The sequence below is a fragment of the Triticum dicoccoides genome, chromosome 3A, assembly GCF_002162155.2.
Source record: "Triticum dicoccoides isolate Atlit2015 ecotype Zavitan chromosome 3A, WEW_v2.0, whole genome shotgun sequence".
Taxonomy (NCBI): Eukaryota; Viridiplantae; Streptophyta; class Magnoliopsida; order Poales; family Poaceae; genus Triticum; species Triticum dicoccoides.
The window spans coordinates 320391783-320401512 of NC_041384.1; the positions used below are offsets into that span (position 1 = coordinate 320391783).

At 40.3% G+C, this 9730-nt stretch overlaps 1 long non-coding RNA gene across 4 annotated transcripts; it reads left to right on the top strand.

The window, feature by feature from the left end:
- The first annotated feature begins 1304 nt into the window (after window positions 1-1304).
- LOC119268128 lies at window positions 1305-6662 on the top strand. 4 transcript variants are annotated; one of them, XR_005132934.1, is made up of 10 exons: window positions 1311-1839; window positions 1924-1985; window positions 2566-2719; window positions 2794-3108; window positions 3181-3236; window positions 3334-3379; window positions 4299-4352; window positions 4443-4666; window positions 4779-4820; window positions 6283-6662. It is a non-coding gene; the product is annotated as an uncharacterized LOC119268128 (long non-coding RNA). The 4 variants fall into 4 exon arrangements; XR_005132935.1 differs by having other exon boundaries at window positions 1305-1839; window positions 2803-3236; XR_005132933.1 differs by having other exon boundaries at window positions 1309-1839; window positions 2794-3236.
- Window positions 6663-9730: the final 3068 nt, after the last annotated feature.

A 9730-nucleotide genomic window follows, 5' to 3' on the forward strand; every position in this document is an offset into this window, starting at 1 on the left:
ATGAAATTAATGCCGCTTTATTGAATCTTGTTATAAAAAACAATTTTCTGGTAGTCCTAAAAAAGATGCTGCATCCCATCTAAATATTTCTATTGAATTGTGTGATATGCAAAATAAGAAAGATGTGGATGCTGATATTGTCAAATTGAAGCTATTTCCGTTCTCACTACGAGGTCGTGCTAAAACTTGGTTTTTGTCGTCACCTAAAAATAGTATCGATTCATAGAATAAGTGTAAGGATGATTTTATTTCCAAGTATTTCCCTCCCACTAAGATCATCTCGCTTAGGAACGATATAATGAATTTTAAGCAATTTGATCATGAATATGTTGCACAATCTTAGGAGAGGATGAAATTGATGATAAGAAATTGCCCTACTCATGGTTTAAGTTTATGATAATACATTTTTTTATGATGGATTGAATTTTGCATCTAGAAGTCTTCCAGATTCTGGCGCGGGTGGTACTTATATGAAAATAATATTAGGAGAAGCTACTAAACTCCTAGATAATATTATGGAAAATTACTCTCAATGGCACACCGAAAGAGCTTCCCTAGTAAAAAGGTGCATGCTATTGAAGAAATTAATACTTTAGTGGAAAGATGGATGAACTTATGAAATTGATTGCTAGCAAGAGTGCTCCTATTGATACTAATGATATGCCTTTGTCCACTTTGATTGATAACAATAATGAATCTATGGATGTGAATTTTGTTGCTAGGAAGAATTTTGGTAATAATGCGTACAGAGGCAATTTTAATCCTAGGCCGTTTCCTAGTAATTCCTCTAATAATTATGGTAAATTACTACAACTATTCTTATGAAAATGATAATAATATACAATCTAATCATGAGAGTAATATTAAAGGTTTTATAAACTCCTAAAAGATTTTCAATGCTATGGCAGAAGAAAAATTGCTCAAGATTGATGATTTGGCTAGGAACGTTGATGGAATTTCTCATGAGATGAATTTTTTAAAATTAGATATATGCCACCCAAGCTTGATACTACTGATTCTCTAAAAGCTATCCAAATTTAAAACATAATAGAAGCTAGCCAACTCGTTCCCAGAATGCTCCCCCGATGGCTTCCTTCGCTGGCTGTTCGATGATGGTTGACCAAGTTTTTTTTTCGCCGCTGCCCGTTGGATCCTCGTTGGGAATTCATCTATCTCGTTTTAACCGCGTGGTGAAACCTGGACGGATATGACGTGTGGGCTCGGGCTGGATCGAATTGACTGGGTGCCAGTTATTTCGGTGCGCGCGGGGCAGCCTCTCCTGTCGCGCCGCGTGCGAGCGCACGCGTCATGGGCGCAGCGGGCACAACCACAAACCCTACCCCCCAATCCATAGCCGCCACTCCCTCCCTCCTCCTCCTCCCTCGTCTGCCGCCGCCACTCCCTCCCTGCTCGTCGCCCGTCTCCGCCCTAGGAGCTTCGCCGCCTCCCGCGCGCTCGTCCTCTCATCTCCCATGGAGGGGAGGGGTGGGGATGTAGGGGAAGGAGGAAGCCGGCGAGGAAGGCAAGCAACAGCGGGGAAGGAGCTGGGTGAGCGATCCTAGCGGGTAGGAAGGGGCAGGGTGATGCCTCGCGCACATGCCGGCGGCCGGCAGGTCGAATTGTCGCGCCACCGCGTCGTCGCCTCCTCTGCGCCATGAGGCGCCACCTCTGCCTCCACCCTCCACCGGGCAAGGAGCTCGAGATGAACAGGCGGTGGGAAGGTGAGAGGAAGCAGGAGCTATCTCTCCTTCAATGGCTGCCTTGTGCATCTGGAGTATAAGGAGGACAACACGTGCCTGTTGGAGGCGACTCGAGCAACGCAGGCCAGCGGCGAACTAGGTGCTCCACTGTTTCTCCCTCACTTCCTTCCTCACTCATATTTTACTTTGCTAATATCTGGATTTTTGAACTTGACGTGTGCAGATCTGACATAGAAGACCACGTTCGTCAGATTAGAAAGTGATCTTCTTCCAATGGCTTTAATGGTAATTAATAACCTCCTTTTGTGCTTCACCTCGTTCTTATATATGATGTACAGAGAATGCAGTTGTGTCAAGTTTGCTGACATCCTCGTGCTGCAACTGGTTTGGTATATTTGGTTAACCGTAACCAGCAAAGAGGAGTCGTCACATACGCGCCTTCTATTATTTATGTGGTTGTATGAAGTGTTCCTTCAACTAATCAAGCAACCTGACATTAGTACTTTGTTTAATTAATATCACTCTCATCAGAGAGTATGATATCATTTAGCTAGCCTCTTTTCTTTGCGGGATAGTGTAAAGGTGGAAGGTAACTCAAATCTGACGAGCATGGGAGTAGTGGCCACAGCTGGGCACCATGGGTTGGCCAAGGTGCTTCATGGTGAGGAACAGGCACGCCATCTTCTAACAATCAAATTATGAGAGAATCATCTATACTTGAACTAGAAAGGTCGATTATGTGTCTTGTTTTTGTTTAGGAATATTAGCAAGTTGAGTAACCTTATTCTTTCTAAAATAGGGATATTCCTGAATGTTGTTTACTACTTCTATTATGTTGCTTATTTTTGTGGTTCCATTTGAACAGGATGTGCACTCTTGTCTCCGTCGTTATACCTATTTTGGAATCCATGGCAGCATGCTGTGCTTTGTCGGCACATTCGTGCATGTGTGAGTTCGCAGATGAAGAAGCACCGAATGATCATTATATTCTCCTCTGCTCTGATCTTCTATTGACATATGTAAGATGTACCTTATTTCCTGGTATTTCCTGAGATTCTGGACTGATTGTTTAACAGTGATTATTATGTAAAAGTGTTTTCAGTTGCTGTTTAGTATGGATGCCTCCATGGTTGCATAGGCAACCAACACATCGGCGGTTTCAAGGCTGGTCCTGGGCGGCGCCTCGTCAGCGTCGTGGATGGTTGGGCAGCGCCTTGGCATTCCAGAGGGGCGAAGTGGGCCGGCCAACATGCGTGGGGCGCAAAGGTCACGAGCAGGAGGGAGATGCGCTGGAGGTGATGGAGGAGGAAGTCGGAGGTGGCATCAGCGTCCATGGCGACGCCACCCCGGGAACCCTCCTGCACACCTCGGCATGGTTCGTCTGTGCCACATGGTGGCCAAGATGCTGGTACCTCCTCTCTCTGGCTTCTCTCTTATTTGCTCCTTTTTCTCGGGGATGAGGGCGTCGGTGCATCATCAGGAGTGGATCAAGAGCGGACCGTAGCAGCAGGAGCAAGGATCTGGTGGTGGTTCATGGTTTGTCTTTACCTCCTCTCTCTTTCTATACTTGATTCTTTTTGTCCATCAAGAACCATGAAATTGTAAGTTGATATTCTTCTTAATATTTTTGCAGATATTGGACTGCATTACTAAATGTTCTAGGGTTGGAGAGAACTTAGGTGAGTGCTCCAGTTCTATGTGGATAACAATAACAAAAAATAAATAGAAATCCAAATCTCTAAAAAACTGACGGAATCATGTATATATATATTTTCTAGAATGTACTCTTTCTGATTCCTATTGTGAGATGTTCGTTTGTATGCTATTTTCTTCCTTTTGTAATTTCTTTTCTTTCTTTGGTGCTGCTTGAAGTGATATTTTGATATTCATTTTTTTCTGAAATTACAAGTCAGTCGCTTTTATTTTTGAGTATACATATTAACTGATGCACAACTGAATGCCATTTTATCTTGTGTGGCATAATGATGGTAGAGATTTGAAGCCAACCCAGAACTATTAGTGATTCTGACAAGTGGTGCTCTAATATTCAGTTGTTTTCTGAAATTAAATTTAGTTAGTTTTGTGTTTGAGTACAAAAATAGTACAAAAAAGTGGTGTTCTAATATATTTTTGTGTTAGGAAATTAGAAGTTATTTCTTTTTAGTTGAAGCCCATCCAAGTAGCATTTTATTGTGTCTGTAGGTCTACCCAGTAATGTGAGTCAGTGTATCGATTTGCCAATTCTTGATCAGTATATAAAAATTCTTGAGCTGACGTGATGCCTGCAATGCTTTTTTTGTCTCCGCTATTTTCTTCCTTTAGTGTACTAACTGTTTTTATTCCCAGTTTCTGGTTTCTGTGTGCATAGTAGGTTCAGAATCAATTTCTAAAAACACAAACTTTGCCATGTTTTCTCGCCATCATCCACCTCCTGGTCCTTGTTCGTAACCCCTCTCTGCCAATTTGAGAGACTGTTCTGTACTTCCAGAGAAATACAACTTATTTATTAGGTTTCTAAGTTTCTCGAATATGTAGTATAGCTGCTAATGCTTCTTCGTTTTGTTGTATCATTTCTGCATATGTAATTTTAATTGACAGAGAGGGTGGAGAGGAGAAATGGCTGCGTCGGACGGTGCTCGTCATGATGTTCCTGTGAGTACCCTCCCCCCACCTTAGTTGTTGTTCTCCTTGTTTACCCCATAACGGCGGCTTCGCGCGGATCTGCGCCTCTATCCATCGCAGGGAGAGGAGGGCTAGAGCAGTCACCGTAGAGCAGGGAGGCGGCTGGAGTTGTCCGTTATTGAGGAAAGAATGGCAGCTCGGGGAGACTTGAGGCAGCGGTGGCGGGGAGTGTGTGTGTGTTCAGAACAGATGTGTTTTCAGAACTTATTACTTTTGATACACTGCCCCTTTATGTTGAGCAGATGCGGATCATATTTAGGGAGATTAAGATGCTCAAGACCAAGGTCCGCTCCACATGAAATTTTATTTCTCTAATGAGATTTCTTGAACTTACTTGTACAAAGATGAGCACAACAATTCCCTTCACCAGTGTCTTTTTGTGCCAATGTTTTGCAGGAATGCAGACTGAAGGCTGCCAATGATACCCTTCAAGAAAGGGTACTATACTCTAACCCAGATTCATTTTAAAGAAACAACACTATTTGAGATGCTACGTTTTGATTTTAGGATAGCAAAACAGTTTAAGCATTTAGGCTTGACCAAAGCATGGTAGAAAGGGAATCATTCATAGGAGTGGTAGACAATCTTATTGCCAGTCTTTTATATTCTATAGCCATGGACGTGCCAGTAAAAGGTAGTTTTGCATATGATTCAGGGATGCAAGCGGGTCAGGCCATCTACCCACCATAGCAACATTTTTAAAGTAGGCCAACATTATTCTTAATGTCTAAACATGTTTCCAAACATTCTATATACTCCCTCCGTCTGGAAATACTTGTCGGAGAAATGGATAAAAATGGGTGTATCTAGAACTAAAATGCGTCTAGGTACACTCATTTCTCTGACAAGTATTTTTGGACGGAGAGAGTATTATTTGAAGGTATGCCCATGATGAGGTTTCTTCATTCTATCTTCTGTAGCAATAGTTTCCCTCTTTTGTTCTTCCAAAAACAAGCAACTGTGTTTGGGCATAATCTGTATACAGTCAAATCACACCTTAATTTTGCGTGTCTCAGATTTGAGTCTAACCTGCAACATCTATTGGAACTGGCTCTCTGTCCATGGAATCTCATCCATCATCCATACATAACGAATTGGTATGGTATATTCATACCATAACATAAGAACAATAAGAACTCGGATTCTTATCGATACTGGAACTCAGAGCATAGGAGGGAAAGTCGATTTATGGATGGAATCAAATACGCAGTATTTACAGAAAAAAGTCTTCGTTTATTGGGAAAGAATCAATATACTTTTAATGTCGAATCGGGATTCACCAAGACAGAAATAAAGCATTGGGTCGAACTCTTCTTTGGTGTTAAGGTGGTAGCTGTGAATAGCCATCGACTACCTGGAAAAGTGAGTCTAATTGTATTGTTTTTTCTAATTTCATCTGTTTGACTACTTTGATGCTTTGGAGTTTATCCCATGAGTGCATCTGCAACAATTTGGTATCTGGTTTTTATTTCATTTCCTTACAATTCACAGTAAGCCTTCTTGAATAAATCACGGTGTGACCTAATATTATGGTCGCTGGTCAATTATAGCGGCACAATTCAAGGATGAGACGCGAACTTGGTTTCAAGCTTGACAAGCTTGTGATGCTCATGCATAGCAGATGTTCGTATTGTAATCAAGTTATGCTATGCGTCCAGTCAGTATCCACTCCTAAGTTATCAAATTATGCTAGGTGTTTACAATTGTTGATTATTACGGTCTTTAGTTGTCACTTATTGAACTTGGAGTCTTTCTGAAATTTGCTTACAGCTGCGGCTGTTAATTTTTTAATGCAATCTTATAATGTTATGCACTCTTAATTTTCCAGAATGCTTTTAAAGATGTGAGAGTGCAACTTAATATAATTTGAAGTTAACTGTACATGACTATTTTTTTGCAGCCCTAACAGATAAATGGAAGCATCTATTGGGTGGTACTCTCACTACTTAGCAAAGAGAATGAAGGGTCAACATTTACGGTCATGCTGCCCATGCTTTGGAAAAAAGGCAAAAATGTTTTACGGCTCAAGCATGGGAAGTATAGACCAAAGAATGTGGTTTACAGTTTCCCTATTTTGTTGGATCAACTAATGTGTTGCTTTGTTGCTTCATGTGAGTGATGTATGTAATCAAGAACCAGGAAAGCATACCAGTATATTGCAATTCCAAAACTTAGAAAAATGCCCAAACCTACATATTTGTAATTAACATTTAGCGCTACATGTTGCCATTGGGTCATTCTGTCATGTGATGTTCTTATACAAATATGTTGTTTTCTCAATCTCAGATCTCTCAACGTAATAACCATATTTTCAACTAAAAATGCTTTCTTAACTGGTCTATACATGTTATACAAATATGTTTTTTTTTTCAAACTCAAATTTCTCATCATGATCAACATATTTTCAATATAGCATGTTTTGATACTTGGCCTTACTATAATATGTCCTTGCAAAATGAAACTATTTTCATCGACAACATGTCTTTAGGGGGTCTCTACGCCATTTGGCGCAACGGGTCAACTAGTTTCTATTAATGAAAGTAGGGAGAGAACCGCTAGGATGCGTGCTAAGAGAGAATGGTTCAAAAAACTATGTTCTTCTATTTTTCGCGATAATTATGATGAAGATCTTAAAGTGATTGGTGTGACTCCTATTGAATCTTTCTTTGCTAATATAAAACTTGATAAAAGTAGGATTGGTGAGGTAAAAACTTTAACTAGTGATGAGCCCACTTTTTTGGATTTCAAGAACTTTAATTATGATAATTGTTCTTTTATTAATTGTATTTCCTTGTTGCAATCCATGCTTAATTAACCTCATGCTTATAATCAAAATAAAGATTTTACTAAACATATCATTGACTCTATGATGAAATCTTTTGAATACAAACTTGAGTTGGAAGTTTTAATCCCTAGAAAGCTTTATGATGAGTGGGAACCTACTTTTAAGATTAAGATCAAAGATTATGAGAGCAATGCTTTGTGTGATTTAGGTGCTAGCGTTTCCCCTATTCCAAAAAATTTATGTCATGTGCTAAGTTTGCATAAACTTGATGATTGTTCCTTAAATTTGCACCTAGCGGATTCCACTATTAAGAAAACTATGGGAAGAACTAATGATGTTCTTATTGTTGCAAATAGGAATTATGTGCCTGTAGATTTTCTTGTGCTTGATATAGATTGAAATCCTACATGCCCTATTATTCCTGGTAGACTTTTCTTTAGAACGATTGGTGCAATTATTGATATGAAAGAAGGAAACATTAGATTTCAGTTTCCATTAAGGAAGGGCATGGAACACTTTCCGAGAAAGAAAATTAAGTTACCATATGAGTCTATTATGAGGGTTACTTATGGATTGAATATCAAAAATGACAATACCTATATCTATGCACTATGCCTAGCTAGGGGCATAAAACAATAACGCTTGTTGGGAGGCAACCCAATTTATTTTTTATGTGTTTGCTTCTGTTTTTCAATAAATATGCAATTATACTTCTGTTATGATTCTGTTTTAGTGTTTTAGTTAGTGTTTGTGCCAAGTAAGACCTTTGGGATGATTTGCGTGATAGTTGATTTGATTATGTGAAAAAACAGAAACTTTTGTGCTTAGTTCTGGAATTTTGTAAATGCATAAAAATGTTTTCTTGATCTGAATGTTTTACACAAGATTGATATACAAATTGCCTACGTTGTCCTAATTTTCCAGAATTTTTGAAGTTGCAGAAGTTTGGCTAAAGTCCAGCTTACTACAAACTATTCTATTTTTGACACATTTTGTATTCATTGTGTTGTTTACTTATTTTGATGAATCTATGGATAGTATCGGGGGGTATGTGATAGCCCACAAGTATAGGGGATCAATTGTAGCCTTTCTCGATAGGTAAGAGTGTCGAACCCAATGAGGAGCTAAAGGTAGAACAAATACTCCCTCAAGTTCAATCGACCACCAATACAGCTCTACGCACACTTAACGTTCTCTTTACCTTGAACAAGTATGAAACTAGAAGTTCTTTGTAGGTCTAACGGGATAGGTTTGCAAGATAATAAAGAGCACGTAAATAAAAGATAGGGGCTATTTAAATAAAGGCACAATTAAGTTATTTTTAGTAGAGATCTTTTTATCACAAGAAAGTTATTTGTCCCTAGGTCGATAATCATTATTGCAATTTTATATGAGCGAGAGGCATGAGCTAATATACTTTCTATACTTGGATCATATGCACTTATGATTGGAACTCTAGCAAGCATCCGCAACTACCAAAGATCATTAAGGTAAAACCCAACCATTACATTAAGTATCAAGTCCTCTTTACTCCCTATGCAACAACCCACTTACTCGGGCTTGTCTTTCTGTCACTCACGCAACCCACTATAAGAGAATCATGAACACATTGCAACACCCACTACTGCAGGATGCTGCTAATGCGACACTACGATCAGAGACCCTTCGAGAAACTGTGTGCGATGCAATAATCGCAAACGGTGCTGTATGAAAACCGTCAGAAATGATGCAAAACATTTGCCATGAATGATACATCAAACACGGTTCAGATTATAGTAGCGTGTGAGATGAGGGGCATACGGTTGATCTGTATGAACTATTTGCGGTGAGACAGAACAACAGAAACGGGCAGCCAGATCAAGGTGTGTGCGATATACGACGTAAAGTTATGTCCGATGAACCGTGTGCGATGAGTAAGATGAACACAAATGATTCGGCGTAACAAGATGTGTGTGATACCCGGCAAATAGGTCGGTAATCAGAATTGTGTGCGATCATTATAGACAACCCATACGGTCTTTTTTTGTGAATTGTGTGCTCGTCAGGGCACACAGTTCAACAAGCCAGCCTGTTGGCGATAATGTAGAAGATCTCTGTCGAATACATATTACTAACCGTGTGTGTGATGAGATTGACAGGATAAATAGAGATATATACAGTCTACTTAATTTAGTCCTTCTTCCTATTGTTCTTGTTGGATGGCCCCACGACATCGTCTTGGTGAGGACGCTTCTTGCCGTTGACCATTGGCTTTTCATCGCCGCCGCCGTCGTCATTGTCGTTGCTGTCGCCATCGTCCTCCTCCTCGTTCGACCATTCCTCCTCATCATCGTCGCCGTCCTCTTCTTCGTCCTCCTCCGACTCCTCGTCCATCTGGTTGTCGTCTGACGAATCCGAAGGCGGCATCTCTTCCATGAACCGGATATAATCAAGGTCTGGGCTCGACGTCGGACTCATGGAAGACGAGCGGGATGATTCCGATGTTGACATATCATCGGGCGCCAGACTGCTGGCCTAACTGTCGTCCTCGCTATCGCTCGACATGGCTGCAGAGTGTGTGCCA